The sequence below is a fragment of the Magnolia sinica genome, chromosome 11 (genome assembly GCF_029962835.1).
Source record: "Magnolia sinica isolate HGM2019 chromosome 11, MsV1, whole genome shotgun sequence".
NCBI classification, from domain to species: domain Eukaryota; kingdom Viridiplantae; phylum Streptophyta; class Magnoliopsida; order Magnoliales; family Magnoliaceae; genus Magnolia; species Magnolia sinica.
The window spans coordinates 73,588,154-73,612,457 of NC_080583.1; the positions used below are offsets into that span (position 1 = coordinate 73,588,154).

General features: G+C 37.2%; 2 long non-coding RNA genes across 2 annotated transcripts; both read right to left on the reverse strand.

Moving 5' to 3' along the window:
- Positions 1-8,314: 8,314 nt before the first annotated feature.
- LOC131219358 (uncharacterized) lies at positions 8,315-17,298 on the reverse strand. The gene is made up of 2 exons (XR_009158122.1): positions 17,185-17,298; positions 8,315-9,024 (listed from the first exon to the last, which is right to left on the reverse strand). It is a non-coding gene; the product is annotated as an uncharacterized LOC131219358 (long non-coding RNA).
- LOC131219357 (uncharacterized) lies at positions 11,013-12,198 on the reverse strand. The gene is made up of 5 exons (XR_009158121.1): positions 11,918-12,198; positions 11,756-11,790; positions 11,494-11,529; positions 11,324-11,408; positions 11,013-11,236 (listed from the first exon to the last, which is right to left on the reverse strand). It is a non-coding gene; the product is annotated as an uncharacterized LOC131219357 (long non-coding RNA).
- Positions 17,299-24,304: the final 7,006 nt, after the last annotated feature.

Sequence of the window (24,304 nt, forward strand, 5' to 3'; positions counted from 1 at the left end):
CCTAAATCTATAGCCTAAACTTAAATCCCTAAACCTTAACCTATAACCTAACCCAAACCTTAACCTAAACCTTAACCTATAGCCTTAACCTAAACCCGTAACCTATAACCTAAACCTAAACCTAAAACCTAAATGTATTCTCAAATCCCTAAACCTAAACCTACACCTAATCCTAATCTAAACTCCCAAACCTAAACCTAAACCTAAACTTGATAACCCAAACCTAAACCCGATCCCGAACACGAATCCGATTTTCTAAACCTAAACCTTAACCTATTCTCAATTCCCTAAACCTATAGCTTAAAACCTAAACTTATACCTAAACCTTAACCTAAACCTTAACCTAAACCTATAACCTATACCATAAGCCTAAACCTAAACCTAAAACTGTAACCTATAACCAAAACCTAAACCCAAAACCTATATGTATTCTCAAATCCCTAAACCTAAACATACACCTAATCCTAATCTCAACTCCCTAATCTAAACCTAAACCTAAACTTAAAAAACAAAACCTAAACCTGATCCTGAACCCGAACCTGATTTCCTAAACCTAAACCTTAACCTATTCTCAATTCCCTAAACCTATAGCTTATAACCTAAACTTAAACTTAAACATAAACCTTAACCTAAACCTATAACCTGTAGCCTTAACCTCAACCCGGAACCTATAACCAACATCTACACCCAAAACCTAAATTTATTCTCAAATCCCTAATCCTAAACCTACACCTAATCCTAATCTCAACTCCCTAACCTATACCTAAACCTAAACCTAAAATTGAAAACTAAAACCTAAACCCGATCCCGAACCCGAACCCGATTTCCTAAATGTAAACCTTATACTATTCTCAATTCTCTAAACCTATTGCTTATAACCTAAACCGAAACCTAAACCTATACCTAAACCTAAACCTATAACCTAAACATAAACCTAAAACCTAAAAATGTATTCTCAAATCCCTAAACATAAACCTACACCTAATCCTAATCTAAAATCCCTAATCTAAACCTAAACCTAAACTTGATAACCCAAACCTAAACCCGATCCCGAACCCGAATTCGATTTTCTAAACCTAAACCTTAACCTATTCTCAATTCCCTAAACCCATTGCTTATAACCTAAACCGAAACCTAAACCTATACCTTAACCTAAATCTATAACCTATAACCTAAACATAAACCTAAAACCTAAATGTATTCTCAACTCCCTAACCTAAACCTAAACCTAAACTTAAAAACTCAAACCTAAACTTGATCCCGAACCCGAACTCGATTTCCTAAACCTAAACCTTAACATATTCTTAATTCCCTAAACCTATAGCTTATAACCTAAACCTTAACCTAAACCTTAACCTAAACCTATAACCTATAGCATAAACCTAAACCGAAACCTAAACCTGTAACCTATAACCTAAATGTATTCTCAAATCCTTGAACCTAAACCTAAACCTTAACCTAAACCTATAACCTATAGCCTTAACCTAAACCTCTAACCTATAACCAAAACATAAACCTAAAACCTAAATGTATTCTCAAATCCCTAAACCTAAACCTACACCCAATCCTAATCTCAACTCCCTAACCTAAACCTAAACCTAAACTTGAAAACCCAAACCTAAACCCGATCCCGAACCCGAACCCGATTTCCTAAACCTTAACCTATTCTCAATTCCTTAAACCTATATCTTATAACCTAAACTTAAACTTAAACATAAACCTTAACCTAAACCTATAACCTATAGCCTTAACCTAAACTCGTAACCTATAACCTAAATATAAACCTAAAACGTAAATGTATTCTCAAATCCCTAAGCCTAAACCTACACCTAATCCTAATCTCAACTCCCTAACCTAAACCTAAACCTAAACTTGAAAACTAAAACCTAAACCCGATCCCGAACCCGAACCCGATTTCCTAAACGTAAACCTTATACTATTCTCAATTCTCTAAACCTATTGCTTATAACCTAAACCGAAACCTAAACCTATACCTAAACCTAAACCTATAACCTATAACCTAAACATAAACCTAAAACCTAAAAATGTATTCTCAAATCCCTAAACATAAACCTACACCTAATCCTAATCTAAACTCCCTAACCTAAACCTAAACATAAACTTGATAACCCAAACCTAAACCCGATCCCGAACCCGAATCCGATTTTCTAAACCTAAACCTTAACCTATTCTCAATTCCCTAAACCCATTGCTTATAACCTAAACCGAAACCTAAACCTATACCTTAACCTAAATTTATAACCTATAACCTAAACATAAACCTAAAACCTAAATGTATTCTCAACTCCTTAACCTAAACCTAAACCTAAACTTAAAAACTCAAACCTAAACGTGATCCCGAACCCGAAACCGATTTCCTAAACCTAAACCTTAACCTATTCTCAATTTCCTAAACCTATAGCTTATAACCTAAACCTAAACCTAAACCTAAACATAAAACCTAAATGTATTCTCGAATCCTTAAACCTAAACCTACACCTAATCCTAATCTCAACTCCCTAACCTAAACCTAAACCTAAACTTGAAACTCAAACCTAAACCCGATCCCGAACCCGAACCCGATTTCCTAAACCTAAACCTTAACATATTCTCAATTACTTGAACCTATAGCTTAAAACCTAAACCTTAACCTAAACCTATAACCTATAGCATAAACCTAAACCTAAACCTAAACCCGTAACTTATAACATAAACCTAAACCCAAAACCTTAATGTATTCTCAAATCCTTAAACCTAAATCTAAACCTTAACCTAAACCTATAACCTATAGCCTTAACCTAAACCTCTTAACCTAAAACCTAAATATTAACCTTAAACCTAAATGTATTCTCAAATCCCTAAACCTAAACCTACACGTAATCCTAATCTCAATTCCCTAATCTAAACCTAAACCTAAACTTGAAAACCAAAACCTAAACCCGATCCCGAACCCGAACTCGATTTCCTAAACCTTAACCTAAACCTATTCTCAATTCCCTAAACCTATAGCTTATAACCTAAACTTAAACCTAAACATAAACCTTAACCTAAACCTATGACCTATAGCCTTAACCTAAACCTATAAACTAAAACCTAAACCTAAACCTAAAACCTAAATGTATTCTCAAATCCTTAAACTTAAACCTACACCTAATCCTAATCTCAACTCCCTAACCTAAACCTAAACCTAAACTTGAAAACTAAATCCTAAACCCGATCCCGAACCCGAACCCGATTTCCTAAACCTAAACCTTAACCTAAACCTATAACCTATAGCATAAACCTAAACCTAGACCTAAACCTATAACCTATAACCTAAACCTAAAACCTAAATGCATTCTCAAATCCTTAAACCTAAACCTAAACCTTAACCTAAACCTATAACCTATAGCCTTAACCTAAACCTATAACCTATAACCTAAACCTAAACCTAAAACCTAAATGTATTCTCAAATCCCTAAACCTAAACCTATACCTAATCCTAATCTCAACTCCTTAACCTAAACCTAAACCTAAACTTGAAAATTCAAACGTAAATCCGATCCTGAATCCGAACCCGATTTCCTAAACGTAAACCTTATACTATTCTCAATTCCCTAAACCTATTGCTTATAACCTAAACCGAAACCTAAACTTATACCTAAACCTAAACCTATAACCTATAACCTAAACATAAACCTAAAACCTAAAAATGTATTCTCAAATCCCTAAACCTAAACCTACACCTAATCCTAATCTAAACTCCCTAACCTAAACCTAAACCTAAACTTGATAACCCAAACCTAAACCCGATCCCGAACCAGAACCCGATTTACTAAACCTAAACATTAAACTATTTCTAAATTACATAAACCTATTGCTTATAACCTAAACCGAAACCTAAACATATACCTAAACCTAAACTTAAACCTAATACCTATAACCTATAACCTAAACCTAAACCTAAAATCTAAATGTATTCTCAAATCCCTAAACCCAAACCTACACTTAATCCTAATCTCAACTCCCTAACCTAAACCTAAACCTAAACTTGAAAACTCAAACTTAAACCCGATCCCGAACCCAAAACCGATTTCCTAAACCTAAACATTAATGTATTCTCAAATCTCTAAACTTAAACCTACACCTAATCCTAATCTCAACTTACTAACTTAAATCTAAACCTAAACATGAAAACCAAAACCTAAACCCTATCCTGAACCCGAACCCGATTTCCTAAACTTAAACCTTAACCTATTCTCAATTCCCTAAACCTATTACTTATAACCTAAACCTATACCTTAACCTAAACCTATAACCTATAACCTAAACATAAACCTAAAACCTAAATGTATTCTCAAATTCCTAAACCTAAACCTACACATAATCCTAATCTCAACTCCCTAACCTAAACCTAAACCCAATCCCGAACCTATTGGAAGGGTTGAATGTACCATGCATGTGATAGAATAGAAGATATTTGTCCGGTAAACCAAGTATTTTAGTCTAAGTCCGTTTCTGTTGAGAGACAGAGAAGCATGCCCACCTGTCCACCTTTGCACATGTGTTATGGACCTAAACTCTAAATGGTCGATGGGATGCAACACTCCATGATAACTCTTAGGGACCAATTTTCATCTTAATCCAAAACTTTGGTGGGCTATAGCAAAGAGAAATGCAAATTAAGGGAAGAAATTATTTTCTTTGGCCATGGCCACCAAAGTTTTGGATCAAGGTAAAAGTTAGGCCGTAAGAGGTTTCATAGGGTGCTGAATTACATGGACCATTCAGATTTTGGGATGACAATCACATGTGATGAATTGGGCTATATATATAGTTTAGCTAGCAAATAACTTCTATTTTATTATGTGCATGTGATATCCAACCCTTCTAATACTTATATATGGTGTTGGATTTTTTTTTTTTCAGGTGAAAGACAAAAAGAAAATTGCTGTTGATTTTTTTTCTTTTTTAATTTATGATGTTAAACTTATATGTATTTATGTGTGGATGAATGTAATGTGGATAAGATTGCTTGTGTTTGGATGGATGTAGTTTATGTTTGGATGAATGTAGTTTATGTTGGATTTACGTAGTTTGGGTTTAGATGGATGTAGTTTATGTTTGGATGAATGTAGTTTATGTTGGATTTATGTAGTTTAGGTTTAGATGGATGTGAATGTGAATATGATGAAATATATTATATAACAGGTGTATATCAGGAAGAATATGATGATGTAACAGGTGTATATTGACCCTCTTATAAGGGACGGTCCATGACAGTCCTTTAAAAGGACGGTCTATGGCCGTCCTTTAAAGGCTCATCAGAGATGGTTTACGACAGTCCTTTTTAAGGACGGTCCATGACCGTCCTTTTAAAGGACGGTCTGTGGCCGTCCTTTCAAGGCCCATAAGAGACAACCATGACAGTCCTTTTTAAGGACAGTCTATGGCTGTCCTTTGAAGGCACATAAGAGACGGACTATGACAGTCCTTTTTAAGGATGGTCCATGACCGTCCTTTTAAAGGACGGTAAATGGCCGTCCTTTAAAGGCTCATAAGAGACTGTCCAAGACCGTCCTTTTTAAGGACGATTCACGACCGTCCTTTTTTAGGACGGTCCATGACCATCCTTTTTTCGTCAATAAAAATGACAGTTTTCAACCGTCCTTTAAGTAATACGACACGTCAAAATTTGACAGCCCTTGCGACGGTCCATGACCGTCCTTTTTGGTCATTTGAGACGGTTTTCGACCATCCTTTTTTCGCAGTTGTTGGTATGGTCCGCCTGATTTGTGGATCTAGCTGATTTGTGGATCTAGCTGATTTTGAATGGACGTCACATACGACATAGTGGGCCTATGGAGCTTCGGTGTCATCCCTATTGGTCCTTGCAGTATGGCCCACCTAATTTGTAGATCGAGCTGATTTGGAATGGACGTCAATGTGACAACATGGTGGGTGCACAGAGCTTCGGCATTTTAGCACCATTTTAAGCACTATTTTAAAACAATTGTTGAAGATGTTGGAGTATTTTGGTTTCCTTACTTGGTTCACCGTGAAGTTTATTTGTGCAAATTGAAGTGAAATTCTATCATCTTTTTTAAGATCGAAAGTATCGATTTTTATTTTTATTTTTAGTATTGTGAGACCAACGACCACTTGAATTACATGTATTTTTCATGCCATCATCTATCAAACGATGAATTGCAAAAATATCATGTATCAAAATTCCTACGAATGCTAATTCTCATATTTCAAATGACCCCTTAGAGTGAAATTCCCTCATCAATTTGGATTTAAGAAGTATTTGATTTTTGGGGTATTGCAATAACCAATAGGCATTTGAATTGATGGAATTTTCGATGCCCATCATTCCCCAAATGTAGGAATTGCAAAAATAAAGGGTATTAGAATTCTTGGGAATTTTAATTACAACAATCCAAACCACCCCTTGGAGTGAAATTTCATCATCTATGTGGGAATTAAAAGTACCCTATATTTGGGGTATTGCAATGGCTAGTTAATATTTGAACAGCTGGTATTTTCAAAAAATAGGAATATAAAAAATAGTGGATATTAGTATTCCTGAGAATTCTAATTACCACAATCCAAACAGCCTTTAGAGTAAAATTCCATCATCCATTTGAAAATCAGCAAGTACCCATTTTTGGGGTATTGCAATGGCCAACATCCATTTGAATTGCTGGTATTTTCAATGCCTATCATTTCCCAAATGTAGGAATTGCAAAAATTGTAGGTACTGGAATTTTGAGACTTCTAATTTCCACAATCCAAACAATCCTTTAAAGTGAAATTTCATCATTTATATAGAAACCAAAAGTACCCATTTTGGATATTGCAATAGCCAGCGGATTTTTGAATTGCCAGTATTTCCTTTGCTCATCATCCACCAAAAGTAGAAATTGCAAAGATAGCATGTATTAGAATTCCAGAATCCAAATTCCCACAATCCTAATGAACCTCTTAGACTGAAATTCCATTGTCTATTTAGAAATCAAAAGCACTCATTTTTGGGTATTGCATTTGCCAACTGATATTTGAATTACCAGTATTTCATATGCTCATCATCCACCATATGCAGGAATTGCAAAGATATCGGGTATTATCTTTCTTGAGAATTCTAATTCCCATGTTCCAAATGAGTCTAGTATGAAATTTCATCTATTTAGAAATCAAAAGTATTTAATTTTTTTAGTATTGCAATAGCCAGCATCTTCGATGTCCTTCATCTGAATATAGAAATTGCAAAGATAGCATGTATTACAATTCTCAGGATCCATACGACCCCTAAACAATTTAGAGCAGTGAGTGCTTTTGCATATGACCATCTTGCTCTACCTAAATGACACTATAATGCGTGAGCATTTTCACACCGGGCTCGAGCGGGATTGGTTGTGGGATGCAGGGGCACACTCGGGGCAAGTGGCCTGTGTGAAGCGGTACCCATATGATTTGGGGCCCATGAGAGGGGTTTCAGCCGAGGTCCTAACTCATAAGATATAGGGCCTATGTTATGAGATAAAGGGATTGATTTACCATGCTTTAACAGTTCAAGCTTTTAGAGCAAGTGGTTAATTGTACTGTATTACACCAGGTTGGTGCGTTGATGTGGCAAAGTTTTGTGAGCCCCACCATGATGTATGTGTTATATCCACACCGTCTATACATTTTTCTAGATCATTTAGAAGTTGAACCCAAAAATTTGACAGATCCAAAGCTCAAGTAGACCACGGCACAAAAAGTAGGGTGACTTTTAGTTTAAAAGGATTGGCACTCGCAAATCGTCAATTTACTTAGCATCTTAATCAAGATAATTCTAATCATAGGATTTGACTTTTTCCATTTTCGAGAAACTTGAGAATATCTAACAATCAACTAAAATCTACTTCAAAATTCAAAGCCTGTTGGCTCTAAGAATTACCCAGTTCATAAGATGCTTTGAAAAAAAAAAAAGAAAAAAAGAATCATAGTATAATGATCCAATTCAACCAGTGGCATGCAAGAATGGACGGACAAGATTGTTCATAGAAGATAGGTAAACTTGCAGATGCCTAGGACCATCCAATTGCCATGATTTTTGCACCTTACGCAGAAGAAAAGTGAACTGGAACTAATGGATTGTCAAGATTGGTTTAGTTGCCAAGTGAATTCAAAATGCAACCATGTGTTATGACCTTGGTTCCAACCTAGTGGACCATCAACTTTCAGTGTGCCATATGGCATACGTGTGAAAGATCCAAGCTGATCATCAGGTGGGCCCCGCTATTTATGTATCGCGGCCTAAAAATCAGTGCCGGTCTACTTCATCAGGTGAGATGCAAAATGCTGGAGCATATAATATTCTTGACAAAAATGGCTCATATGTATATTAAACCAAGGAATGAAAAAAATGCTTGAAATTACAATCAAGATACAAGCAATCTTCCCGTAAATTTGTTCGTGAACATACACGCATACTCAGGGTTTTTAGCTCGTACAGGTGGGGCCCATGTTTCAGAGATCCAAAATGCCGGCCGATGTGACCCACCATGAAAAGACCATGACCCAAAAATCTCCAAGACTGGAAAATCCTCAGTTCTTTTAATTAGTTGAATGTGGACTACTAACAATATATTAGCAGGCAATAGAATTGAAAGGCTAGGATTCTCTGGTTGAGGAGATTTTTAGGGGACAGTCCATCCATGTTGGGTACCAACAGGCCAACGGTCTAGATTACTGAATCATGGGCTTCACTTGTACAAAATGAAAACCCGGGTACAACATGGCTCAGTGGCCATAAAAATAGTCTATACTCACAAAGGCAGTAATCTCTTATGCTTGAAATATAAGATGAAAGCTGCATATATTACCACAAGAGATGGTGGTTACAATAAGGACCCAAATGAAGTTGTCTGGATACTGGAAAAATGCAGGCGTAAAGTTCATCCCGAAGACGCCTGATACAACTGCAAAAATTGTAGCGACAAATGTAGCCGCCGTGAGCAGCAACTCGAATTGGATCAGCTCGTTTCGGACATTGTCCTGCATAACATGTGAAAGAAACCATGTTTACTATAGTTTCTAAAAGTCGGTGACTTGACTCAGAATTCGATTGAGTCAACTGAATTCAACGAGATTTCAAGCTGAGTCGCTAGTGAATTTACTCATTAGCGTGACTCAATCTCAAATTGATAAGACTTGTCGAGTTGCTTCGCTGATCCAAGGGACTAGGCATGGATCTTTTTCCAGCCAAGTTACTCAAGTTTAATAGATTGCTATAGATTGAGAATGGGGACTGAAAAAAACCCCTCAAGAATTCTAATTTTACCTGTAAAGAGATTGACTTTCTTAAAACCTCAAAACATTCTTTTGGGAGCCGCAATGACCAAAATGCCTATTTGCCTATTCATCCTAAGCGTAGTGGATCCGAGCATTGTGGGGCCCACGTGGTGTATGCATGAGTGACCAAAATGCCCTTGTCTTCTTCTTCTTCTTCTTTTGGATTTTTACTGCAAAATTCTTCAGAAATTTGCATCATACAAAACAATGCCTTTACAAAATGAAAATCTATGGAGATGCGTTTTCAAGGGGTTTTAAACCGTTCCTAAATGCTTCAGGAACGGTTTCAAACCGTTCCTAAATGAGGCGTCACAGAAAAACAGGAACAGTTCAGAACCGTTTTGGGTACTGTTTTAGGAACGGTTTTAAACCGTTTTGGTGCCAACGGTCACATTTCAGCCACAATTTTAGAATGCCTATTAATGTTGCCAATGGTCAGATTTTAAGACGAAATTTTAAGAATAATTTTAAACCGCTTTGTTCATTGTATGAGAGTCCAAGGGAAATAAATTAATAGAAGTTTATTACATTCCATCAAATTAGAGATTAATCCAAATAAAAACATAAGAAAATAATGTGCTTGAAGATGTTTCATTGCAAAATCAAATTTACAAAATAAGCTACATTTTAAATTATAGCTTTGCGGAGATGACGTGTGAAGCTCCCTCCTCAATGCATTGATCATCATCTCCTAGACCCGTAGGAACAAGGCGCTTCCCACCGAAGAATATAAATAACTATAGAAATTGAAGTTAATTGGTAATTGAGTGAAAAAGAGAAGTCTCCCCACTAATGATCAAGATTGAAGAATGGGAGCATGCTACAAAAGACTAGAAACACAAACACACATTTGGGACCCCTCGGTGCCTAGGCCAATTAACCTTGCTTGATATGCCATATAGGATTATGATGCAAAATGCACTTATGCATCATGTTTATCAAAATATCCCAAATATCACAAATCATATAAGATTCCAAACAATTTAGAATCAACCAATTGCTGTGAAATGCCAAGTTATTTACCCAAGGCGCACACGATCCATATAGAGCAAATGTCTTGAATGTCTGTTGATATTTGATAGTGGTGGTGCAACTAAAGTGAATTTAGTATCATTTCATATTTTTAATTCATGTCCATTAATTTAGTTTGCTTTGGGTACTAGTTCAGGTACCACCAACGGTTACAAAAGCAGATGCAACAGAGTTTGAAGTACTTGAATCTAAGGCCACCACCTAATCGATTTCTATACAATGGATCAATCAACTGTGAATCTCATTTTACAGATGGACCTGGATGTTAAAAGAATGTGAAGTGCCTGTTGTAGTTCTCCACCTTTCCAGTCTACCTGCACATGAATCACCTTAGTATTTCTCTGTAGTTTTAGTTGGACATGGTAGAAAACATCTGCTAAATAGGCCTTGCCAGAAGACTGCCTTCCAGCAGACATAACAGAACCTGGGAAGCTTGATGAGATTTTCGACCAGATGGATGGCAATAGTGATGGAAAGGTCACATTCGATGAGTTCATGCAATGCTGTAGGATAACCTAGCCATTCATCAAGATGCAAACAATCAACTGACCTGGCCCAATAAATTAGGCTAATTAACTCATCGGATGTGCCCCATTTGCATGGAAAATAATGGATAGCCATTAAAAATTTCATCAATGGTCCATGCGGCGTACGCATGTGAGACCCATGCATGTTATTCAAATAGAACATACCATGGATTCATTGTACCCCTGAGTTAACTCAGTTGAATTAGCATTTTGCGTTCTTGGAACAAATTATTTTTAAGGGATGGTATTAGTGATACCTTCACTTAGATCACATGTGGCATAGTCAGCATTTCAGTTCAAATGCAGTTTACATACCTGGCCAAGACTGGCTTTGGAGTAAGTTGTCCTCTGGATCACTAAAAAGACACAATAAAGAAATAACTGTCAGCTAATAACCAGCAACCTTTATTCTTTGATCTACTAAAATAAAACACTGCTATCACCTCTGCACACAAATGACAACATCTACAATATTTGCTTTCAGCATTTCCACTGCAATGGTTGTTACAATTCCTGTCCATTGTGCTCCTACAGCGAAAACAGAATCAACAACATTAAATACTACGAAATGAAAAGTTTAACAGAATTTCATTAAAACATACTCAGATGATACCTGCTTCTTCTTTTTCAGTAACTGCTAGAGTAACTCCTAAAAAGTAATCTCCAGGAAGAAAGTGTCATTATTGATACATATTCTTTTTTTTTTTTTCCTTTTTTTCTTCATAGGTAAAGAATTTCATTGCTAAGAGGAAAAAACAAATACAGGCAGCTACAACCATAAAAAAGAGTGTCATTACTCATACATATTCTTGAAAGATTGAAGTTACAAGTCATGATAGAAAACCATTTAACACATGAACAAGTAAGAGACTTACCTTCGAGCGTGTTGGACAGAAACCAGCATCAGTTTCTGCAACCACAATGAAGTTTATTGAAGCATGCTTTTAAGAAAGAAAAAGGACTAAAGAACAATGTGTAACACAAACCAAAGCAAAAATGAGTTTATTCTTGACAAAAAAAAAAAAAAAACACTTTACCCACAAAACATTTAACTCTATAGCAACACCTCTTCAATACTTGGGCTTTATCCACCTTTCGTCTTGGTTCCCTAAAACGAAGCCTTCCCTGCAGTAACCCACAAAGCAACCCATTAATTAACGGGGGGAATTAGAAACAAACTAATAGATGTTCTATACTAAAATATGGTATCAATCATGCAAACGCTCATTGAGATACAAGTACATGAACTTTGATGATTAAGGCTTCTTTCACTTCAGTCCTAACAAATCTTTCACAAGGAAAACCATTGAAATGCCAGCCAAATCTTTCACAAATCTTGCTGTTAAGGGCACGTGTGTCAGTGAATTTAAGAGTTGGCAATTATCATTAGTTTGGTTTCTAGGAAGCTTTGTCAAAGAAATGTACTTACCAAAGATCACATGAGTCACAAGCAATTAATGTGTCAAGAGTTAAACCTTCCTCAATTTTCACCAGTCCACTTCTTAACTTGCAACCATCACCATCCAAACAGATAACTGCCTACAAGTTAATAGTTATACTAAAATCAGTGGTAGACAATGATTTTCCATTCTGGATAGCTCCACCGAATCAAGTATTGGGAATAGTCAGCCATATCTCCATCCAATATCAGGCTCTCCCTCTTACTCCTAGTATGTTTTACCTGCAAAAGAACATTATGTTAGCAAAATCAGGGTACTGCATCAATTTTTTTTTTCACATTTATTAATTATTTATTAAATAATTAATAAGCCCTGAAAATTTTTATTAAATAAATTTATAATTATATATTTATAAATTTATAATCATCAAACACCTTTCAATCTAAAAAAAAAAAAAAAATGCAGCAAATTTACCGCTGGTAGAATTTATTTATTTTTAATAATAATTTTATTTCTTTATTTTTTTTTAAATTTAAATTTAATTAAAAATATTATTTAATTCTGAAAGTATTAAAAATAAAATAAAATACATGACCTAGGAGATCATGCCTCCTACATGTTTGATTTCATGTTTGAAGTGTAAGATTGCAACGACTTTGTGAAATTTTGAATTATCCCCAATTTTCTCCAAATCGGACCTACCTTCAAATCTTGAAATTAGAGTGTATGTGATGATCATTTCATCAAACACTCCTCATACTATGAAATTGTACTCAATTGACCACTGCTAGGAGTGAAATTTCGAATATATATATATATATATATATATATATATATTTATATATATATATATATATATGTATATGTATATATATATATATATATATATATATATATATATATATATGTATATGTATATACATATATATATATATATATATATGTATATGTATATATATATAGATATATATGTATATGTATATATATATATATATATATATATATATATATATATATGTATATATATATATATATATATATATATATATGTATATATATATATATATGACAGCGGCAGCATTGCTGCTGCTATAATATATATATATATATTAATTTTTTTTTAAAATTTCATAGAAACTTCATAAATCAGTAGATTAAGCCTCGTATATGTTTGATTCCGTGTTTGGAGTGTAAGATTAAAAGCAATTTGGGAGATATTGGGGAAATTTTGAATTTTCCCTACTTTTCCCCAAATCAGATGACTTACGCTCAAATCTCGAAATCGAAGGTTGAAATCCTTAATTCTCAATCAACAATTTTAAACATTTTCTCTCTGTTTTTATATGATTTAAACAAAGAGAAATGGATCGAAATGAAAAAAACCTCACCGATTGAGAAACGATCCCAAATTCGAGAAAATGTTGAATTCGATTTGAAATGTTGGTTTTTCTCCCAAATCCTTGCGAAGGATGGACTGAAATCCACCCACAACCTGCTTAGAAGAGAGAAATTTGAAGATCTATCAATATATACTATTTCTTCTGAAATCATCTCAGGTTATACCTCATCACTCTGCATCAAAACTTCGACCATTCTCAGGTTATACCTCATCGCTCTGCATCAAAACTTCGCAACCTTGTTGCCTAGTATGAAAGAAACCCTAAATGAATCATTAGAGGGCAGAAAATTGGGGAAAAGAAAGACATATAGATGCAACAAGCAAGGAGAGACATTCCAAAATCATGGAAGAAAGATCTCATTTCTTCAAAGGAAGTTGAGATTTTCGATTGGAATCGTAGAAAAGAGAATGAGAAATTGCTCACCTTTCCAACTTCGGAGAGAGAGAGAGAGAGAGAGAGAGAGAGAGAGAGAGAGAGAGAGAGAGAGCTAGGGCTTTGAAATTTCTCCATTGCAATTCAAAGACCGAAATGAGATGTGAGAGAGAAAAAGAAGTTTCGGTGTTGAGGATGTAGAGAAGAAGAAGAGCAGGATGAGCAGGAGGGCAGAACGACGAGATTTGAAGAGAGAGAGAGAGATGTGAGACGAGAGATGGAAGAAAAGGGGAAAGCAAAGAGCCCTAATAACGCAAGGGACAATCTTAGCTACCGGCCAGTAGCTTGCAACTGACTCGTCATCTTAAAGGATTCAGGGTTGAGGCCAGGGCACACCTTTACCCATGGAGATGCTTTTTCAAGGGGTGAAAGTATTAAAATGCCTTCTTTTTCTCTTTGAAAGGTAGTAAAGTTAAGAATTGTGAAGCCACATCGTATGTTTATAAAATCCAATCACCTAACAGATCAAACCCAGCACGATTTTCTCATCACCCTAAAATTTGGCCAATCGAATCAGTAGCTGGGTTATGAGAACATGCACTCAAAAACCAATATGAGCCCTAATCCACTAACAATATGGATAGGACAAGGCTGATCTCGGATGTCGATCATGATGACCATCCCAGATGGACATTCTAATAAACCACAACATTTGTGTTACCTTAGACTTGCATGATGTCGGTTAATTGAGTGAGTCCTTTAGTAGTCCTTGAGAACTTCAAATTGAACACTACAGTCATTGACTAAGAGAGTTGTAGACCATGGATCTTAGTACCCTTTTTGGACCATGGCCAACACAAGTACATAGGGCACACCTGTGAACACTCTATTATGAGATATGTGGTTATCCTATGTATGGGAACTGACTTAGGTTGGGATGGATAGTCTACATCATTAGGGAATTGACTTGATGTTAGTGTGCCTTTACCCTTAACCCACATAGGATTATGTGAGTACTATGCATATAGGATCCAGGCTACGACCTTTGGTCACTTGCGTTAGTTGGATCGAGTTCAAGTCTCTAATCTAGAGGCCCATTAGCGTGGACTAGATAATCAAGATGATCATAACTTGATATTGCGTGAAATTGATTAATCCTTGGACCTAAGGACGTGTAAGGTTTACAACTCTAACTGACAGGCCTTAGCTCTTCCTATGAGGCTACCACAAGGCCGTTGAAAGTGGATGTGGCCGAGTACCATCAGGAATCAATGATTCTTGCAAGAGCCAACATAGGTTTTAATATATGGCTAAATTTGTTAGATTAGAGACCCATCAAGTGATTTTTCTATTGGAACCAGCACTGGAAATGTTTTAATAGACTTTTCAAAGGCTTTCAATCATTTAAGTTTTTCTAACTATTAAAACTGCTTTAATCACACTTGATGACGCTTTGTTGACCTAGATCTTGTGGTTCACTATTTAATCAACATGAGATGTAGATCTCTAGTAGATGGCTATGATAGTGGAAGGATTAAATCACACGTACATGCCATGGATGAGGCTGATCAACCCCTAAAAGTCGAATGCCTCCTCGCTTTATATATATTATCTTATTACAGAAGAGTGAAATATCACGGAAAGAGCCTTGGATGTCTCCACCCCTGGGACGTGGAGAGAGAGAGAGAGAGAGAGAGAGAGAGAGAGAGAGAGAGAGAGAGATCCTCCATCTCCTCCTTCATCCGCACAACTTGTGATCATGTGTGGCCCATCTTTGTGGTCATGTGTCGAACTTGGCACCTACCAAAGATGTCAACTAGGCAAATCTTAACTTTCCTCACTGAGATAAATTGGGGAAAGACCTCCTAGGTTGGAAGATTAGCATCGAATTAGAGATCTCTCTAGACCAGGACCCCTTCGGTACACGTATGAACATGATCTAAACTCTCTGTAATTTAAATTTTCATAGAAATTTGATATGATTGTTATCGGGAGGTCCACGGTAGATGAGGTTTTGTTTTAGATAGTTTTATTCCATTGTGTTCTCTAATGCTCTCTAATTAAAACCCATCAAGCTATAGATAAGTTTAGATGTTTTTGAGTGACGTATATCAGTTTTTGTGGTTGGGTTCTTCTGATAATCATGGTAAGGTGCATTTGTTAGATGGGTTAGAGGTCAGACATATACCTCGTGTACCCCACAACTCTCAACTCACCACTTTTTAAAGAAGGATAAAAAAAAAAGTTCTTTAGGTAATTTCTCTCCTCAATAAGCATTGCTTAGTAATTTCGGTTTCTGGGAAGCATAATCTGGTAAAATTCAACTCTATGAGGAATTTTCAGTAAAATTTCCTTCTTCTCTTTTTCTAAAAAGTAGTGGAGCCAAGCATTGTGGGGTCAATGTAGCGTATGCATGACATCCATCCTGTTTAACAAATGCATCACACCATCATGATCAGACAACCCAAATATCAGTATGATCCAATCATTAGGTAGGCCACAGGTGGGTCTTTATTCATGACTCGGTGGTGGACTCACAAGAGTTTCAACCCGAGGGTTCAAGTGCCCATTGTGGTGAAATCCCATTGTGGTGTGAGTGCGTGGGTGTGTACGGGGGTGTAAGTGCGGGGTATATAATAATTTTTTTTTTTAAAGGTGGGCCACAGGTGAATTTGGAGGTTTTTGAATAGTGTAAAATGTTTCTACGATGTTTGGATCAACCTGATTTTTGGGTCATATCATCATTATGGTCTGTCGAACAGGTTGGAAATCAGTCACACATTGCGTGGCCCCAAATGCTCAGACTCGATCACTTTTCCAAAAATAAAAATAAAAAATATCACCCCCAGAAAGACTGTTTTGAAACTTTAAAAAGTCAAGGCCTTTTCTGGGAAAATAATAAGTATTGAGGATTGAATTGATCAGTGAGTGAGGCAGTAAAGCAATGGGTGGGCCTAGGATGGATTCAGGCCCGGATTTTGAACTATCGGGCTGGACCCAGCAGGCGGTGACTATTCAAATATCGATTTTACCGGGTGGGGCCCGGCCCATTTCCATCCCTAATGTAAATATTAAATAGATCTCATACACATGTTATAAGAGCTCTAACTTCGTGTTATTATAAGTTCTCACCAGTTTAATGTTGATGAAGTCTTTGGTATCGTCTATGTATTCTTTGAGCTGTGACACTATCCAATAAATCAATGAGTAGCTGATGCTAATTAAATAAAAAATCACTCAAATCTCTAAACGTGTGGTACATGCATGAGATCTGGACTGTTCATCTGTTGGGCCCTCCCGTGGGTGGCGGCTATATGCGAAAGATCACGCCATTATGTCATCCTCGATGCCCAATTGGAGGAATTTTTCCCCATCGAATGTCGGCCACTCGTAGGATTTCATGACACTCAGAAATTATCAATAAAACCTGCTATGCTCAAAATCCATCCAATAAGTAGTTAGGATTGGCTGAACGATGTGTTTTTTGGTATGTCGCATCCACATTGGGGGACCAATGAATGAACAGTCCGTATGTAAGTTAAGATGTGACACATGGAGGGAGATAGAGGGCTTGATAACTAAAAGAATGTGATGGCACTAAGACGGAGAAAGAGGAATAACTTATGTAATATGTTGGGAAACTGAGCCTCGAAGTTTGGGCAAATTACCTAGAACGCTACGACACTCCATATATTCCGAGAAGGGCCTTCTGACAGCTTTTGGAGACTATTTCAGACGAAAATGCCCCTGACCTTGGTTCAGGACTTGTACGGTCATGGAGTGAAGTAGAAGTCACCTGCTGTTGCAACCCTCGAGAAACAGACGGATTGGCTACTCCCCCGGACACCGGCTAATGGCTGGTGCTCGGCGCTCTATGGGCCCCACCACCACGTACGTGTTTCATCCATGCTGTCCATATATTTCTACAAATCATTTCATGGCAGGAGTCTAAAAATGACCGATAATCCATTCACGATGGGCCTTAGGAAGATTTTAATGGTGGATATCCAATCATTATAATTTTCCTGCAGTGTGGTCGACCTAAGATTTATATCACTCTCATTTTTGGGTTCAAGCCATAAAATGACATATAAAAGTGGATGAACGGCATGGACGAAGCACATACATCATGGTGGGGCCCACAGACTAGTGATCACCAGCACCACGAGCTTCGGAAGGGGAAAATGTCGCATTTATTTACCTCTGAAAGACCCTCTTCTTCTTCTTCTTTTGTTTTCCTAGAAAAGCGAAGATCCAGGGACCAACAGTCAGAGAGCGGCGTTATTACAATAGTAATTTGGTGATACTTCCACAAGTCAATCCGTATTCATGCATTTCTTTGCTCTTTCATTCAAAATAATGGAGCAGATATTCGAAGAAACCATAAAACCCCTATCGCATTCGTTTTTTATTCATGATCCCTTCTCCTTCCTCAAGGACGTTCATGATCTTCCTGAAGCTCAATGGCCTCCACAGGAAGTTCTGAAGACAATTTCCGAACTCCGCCCACTCGACAATTTCAACGGGCACCCATCCAACGAAAAAACGTTAACTACTCCATTTCCTTCTGCCGTGTCCTTCGCAACTCTTGCATTTTTTTCCGAATCATCGAGCATATAATAAATACTCCCCATACAACATGACAACCACGATCGTTGCGACATGACCGCAAGACCACGATCAGTCTCTTCAATAGTACCCAAGGAGCTCTTCTGAAAAACGAGTATGTCTTGTTTAAGCCTGGCCTTCTTAATAGAGTTTTTGTTCGGGCTAAAACAAGTCATTCTCTTCAACCATTGCTGGTTACTGGCTGAAGGTAGATCTTCTTCCTACTATAAATGTCATTATGGTCGTAGTTGTCATGTTAAATCGGTCGTGGCTATCTTGTTGGAAAGGAGGCCACGATGCATTTACAGTGTTTATCATGTTTAATGGGTCGTGGCTTGCATGCTGCATGTGGCGGTCATTTCGGACGTCGCTCTGAATCCGAAGGAAAGGGTCATAGTTTTTTTAGCACCGAAGATGAGAGTGAGGAGGATGATAATATCCCCATTTGCAAACTAAGGTGGAAGAAACTTGCAGAGTTTTGGCGTGGTTTGCATGGCAGGTTTGTCATGAAGATGACATGAGTCGTGGTTCACATGAGCAATGGGTCGTATTTGTCACAACATATGGGTCGTGATTCTCATTTTACAACAACGATCCACTATTTATAATAACCACGACACAACGTAATGGACAATCACGACCCACTATTGATCAAAGTTTCATGGGTTGTGGTAACGTTTGATATGGGTCGTGGTTGTAATGTTATATAGGTCTTGTTTGTGATGAAATTTGGATCATGAATGTAATTATTAATGGATCGTGGTTGTCCCATTATACGGATCATGGTTTTCGTGTAATATAGTTCGTAGTTGATGTGAAGCATTGAACGTAACTGTCATTTTGAAATGGGTTCGTATTAATCGTTTTGCATAGTCATTGTTGCCTTGTTTCATGGGTCATTGTTGACAACCACGGCACTGACTTTTTGCACTACCCATTTACATGACAACCATGATCATTATATCATGAAAACCACGACCTATTGTATGTACACTATTTTCATCATTGTGTTCGTGGCTTATATGCATAAAGGCTCGTTATTATCATCCACGTTGGGTCGTGGTTGACAGGAAACATGGGTCGTGACTGACATTTGATAGGTCTTGTTTGTTATGATACATGGAACCTAAACTGAATTGATATATAGGTCGTTGTTGTTGTTTTATTTTGGTCATGGTATAACTGAAGTAATGGTTGTAGTTGATCTGGGTCGTGTTTGTCATGTTAAAATGGTCGTGCTTCACAGTTGTAATGTTCGTGGTTGTTGCAAACACGACGATCCTATGAGAAACACGACCTATATAATATGACAACCACGATCCACCTATCATGAGTGCCACAACCCGTTGTTAAGCTCACCATTTCATTTATAGGTCGTGGTTCAAATGCACAAGAATGCGTGGTTATCATCCACATTGTATCGTAGTTAACATGCACCAAGGTTCATGAATTAATAAGTATATATATTACAGTTCAAATTACATTATCACAAACAATAACAAAATAAACCACGATCCAATCAGCACGTCAACCACGACCCATATAACATGACAACCACGAACCCATATTGAAAGACAACTACGATCAATGCTTCACGTCAACCACTAATCATATAAGACATCAACCACAATTTTTATTACACGACAACCACGACCCATATATCATTACATTCAGGATCCATATTTCAGGACAACCACTACATATACAACATTACAACTATGATCCATATACAATGACAGTCACGACCCATGTATCGTGTATCGAGCGCGATCATAGAGCTTGTCTTTGTTTGACTACGACCTTATAGTCTGAATCCTTCCGTCTTAGCTTTGCTGAGTTTCAGGCTGATGTAAAAGTCCTACAAAAGAAATTGATATTTTATGGATGAGCACCTACTCGGAGTTGGCGGACCTGGTGTGTAATGGCTTCTTGGGGATTTCAAGCTGATGTAATTTGGCCTCTTCCGGGTTCCAGGCTGACGTCAAAGCTCTACAAAAGAACTCGTTATTTTGTAGTATGACAACAATGATCCGTATAATATGATAACAACAATCCATAAAACATGAAAACCACGACCCATAGCAACCGACACTATGACCCATGTAACTTTGACAACCATGATCCATATATCATAACAACCACAATGCATTTTATATGAAAATCACAAAAAAAACAAAACAGAAAGAGTCAACAACGATCCTTTACCTGGGTCGTGTATTGACAACGTGAATGATCATGGTTGTCATCTACGAAGGGTCGTGTTTTTCATTGTGCAATGTAGAGATGACTTTGATCAAGTTGTGACAACGAAAGCCCTCACCATATCCAGTTTAAAGCCTAAGTCTTTGGCCCACAACTCTGTATCGTGGTTGTTATGTTATATGGGTCGTGGTGTTAATGTTTGATGGGTCGTAGTTGACATGACGATATATATCGTGGTTTTCATTGTGTATGGATCACTGCAATTATGGATCGTTGTATTCAAATTTTATGAACCAGTATGCCCTCGACACGTAAAAATAGATAATGATGAAAGGTAAGGTCGGCGCCATATTTGTGCTATGTTGGTATGTCTCATAAGATTTTGGTTATCTCTCAGTTGTGGGATAGATCTTATGTAAATTTTCAATCTACATTTATTGTTAGTTGTTAGAGTATGTACTAATCTTTATCTAAAAATATGAACCTTACTTATAAGCGTAGTTGATCACACCGAAATAAACTGTTATAAGGTGTTGAGAACTATGTGGGTCGTACATCCACTTGATAAAAATATAAAAATTATTTTTATGGTATGCCTTTATATACGTGCATTACATACGGTGATCAGTTTAGATGACATTTATATATCACTGTGGACCCTATATATCTTAGTTTGTACTGAATTATTATGCTGCATGTACATACATTAAAGATGGCGTGCTAAAGGTGGGAAGTTCGTTTACTATTCCAAACGCAGAAGAACAATCGTCAATCATCTAGTTCAAGTCTAAAGGCCCATCATAAATTGAATCTAATCCGTTGGAATTGTTCATGGATGATGGATTCCTTCGAAAATCTTATGAGTGACATGTATTGAGCCATCAGTGGGCCACACTACGTAAAGATGACAAAATATGGGATTTTATAGAATCTATTGGTTGAACTGTTATGGTCCATTGGATTCAAATATTTTGACCATTCTTTGGGTAATTCTCTTTCTATGTGACTTACAGAACCCTGACTATATCTAGGACGCTTACGAACGCTTTTATGGACGCTTACGATTCCAAACGCGGAATATCAACCGCTTGTCCTCATAGAAACATCGACTATATCTTGGAGCTTCTTCTCTGGGACCCCTTCACTTTTTATCCCTAACCCTTATTTTTTTACAGGTTTTGAATCTTCTGCATTGAGCCCCTCCATCGCCACTCAGCAAGCACATGTACAAGTTCAGTACATCTCAGTCAATATAAATGGCAAAGCAAGGTAATGGTTAACAGGGATGGTGTATGGTGGTTATTATATTATGTGGGTCGTGACTGTGAACCACGACCCGATGCATATGACTATAACGAAATGTATAACATAATAATCACCATCGTGGTTGTGATCAGTGTTGATATGCCGAATGGATCGTGGTTGATAGGGTCAATGTATCATGGCCCACATGTTATGTGGGTCGTGGCTGGGAACCACAACTCAATGTAGATGACATCAACGATATTTATGGTATGATAAGCATGATCATAGTCATGATCGTGGTTTGTTGCATAATGGATCGTGGTTGATAGAAGAGGCGTCGGGTAGACCAGCGAAGAAAGCCAAACACTAATTTGATATTGAATGATGAATGGATTGGTGTGTTTGATGTTTCTTCTGCTTATTATCATTTATAATAGGTTGGTGAACGACATAGGTTGTAATTGTCCGTGAACAATTCGAAATTGTATTGCACTTAAGCTTTTGGCTGTCAGCCACGTTTGTTAACATGCACAATGGATCATTGTTGTATATGTGTAGTTGAACGTGGATGGCAAACACGATCCATATATCATGACAACCACGACCCCTGTAACCCTAGAACCACAATACATATCATCTTACAACCACAATCCGTCTAACATCATAACCACAACTCGGCTGAAATGAAAACCACGGTCCATAACAACAACGGCATAGTCTATATGACAACCACGAAACATGACATACATAATTGATGCCCTGCCATACACGTTGAAATAAAAATAGCGATCCAGGCAACATGACAAACACGATTCATATAACATGGCAAATACAACCCATATAACATTACAATCACGACCCACATAACATGACAAACATGTTCCATGCAACATGGGACTGCGACCCAAGCAATCCACTACCTATGTAACATGAAAAATCACGAGGCTTATAACATAAAACCCACAACCCACCGCTTAATTCCAGGTGTTCTTCTTACAATCACGATCTATGCAACACAATCACGACCCAATGTGCAAGAGAACCACGATCACATAGAATGATCATTGTTGTCATACACATTGGGTTGTGATTCCCAACCATGATCCATTATGGAAGACAACAACGACCCTTTGTTCGTCCCATCCACACCAATTCCCTTAGAATTCAGTGCGACCCTCTAGAAACAGCGTCATATTCTTCTTCTTCACGAAATCACATTAAAGTCACTACTTCCTCGTAATTCATTGGGCACTGAGCGCGACCCTTCGTTGTCCATGCGACCATACCGATTCAAAATCCACTATTGAAAATCCCAACTTCCAAGAATCTATGCTGCCAAACGACTGCTTGGAAAAAACTGATAAATGCAGCAATAGGAGGTTGGTTTTCTTACTTATGTTATTTGTTTTGTAGGGTATTTGGATTGTAATGTTGTTCAGCACGGTTGTTCATACTCTTGTACTATCAAGATTTGATTTTCAGGTCAGTTTGCAGTTGAAGAAGAGAAGGACATGTATTTTTTCACACAAAGGAATCGTAAGTATGAGGGTGGATCACGACCAGCTCGGAAAGCAGGAAACAGATACTGGAAGGCTACTACCGGACATACAACGGTTCTTGATCAAAATAAAGTAGTTGGGTATAAGATGAACTTGAAATTTCACGTTGGTACCGTGCCTAAGGGGAAGAAAACAGATTGGTTGATGACAGAGTATAGGATCGACCAGGTTGATCCTCCTACAATGACTACTGAAACTGAGGCTAGGAAGAGAGAGGAAGATGGTGGGTGCAACTCAAGAGGATCATCACATAAGAGTAAGAAAAAAATAACTCAAATACATATTTTTCACGTACAATCCATTGCATGGTGTCCTAATAACGTGAAATATCTTTTATTTATTAATGTGATTGCATTTTGATTTTCATTGCAGATGAATGGATTTGTTTTGTGTCGAATATACAAGCATAAATGGGGAGCTAAGAAAATAAACGAGACACCTGTGAATGAAGTTGAAGAAGTGGCTCCTTGTTATGAAGATCAAATGAACATGGACATGATATTCGACCAAATTACTCCAGAAGTAGATACGTTGCTTAATATTCCGTGGGATAACAACCAATATCTCCCACCACTAACATTGTCTGATTTCAATGGCCCATCATCTTGTGATGTTATGCCCATCGTTTGATAGTTTAT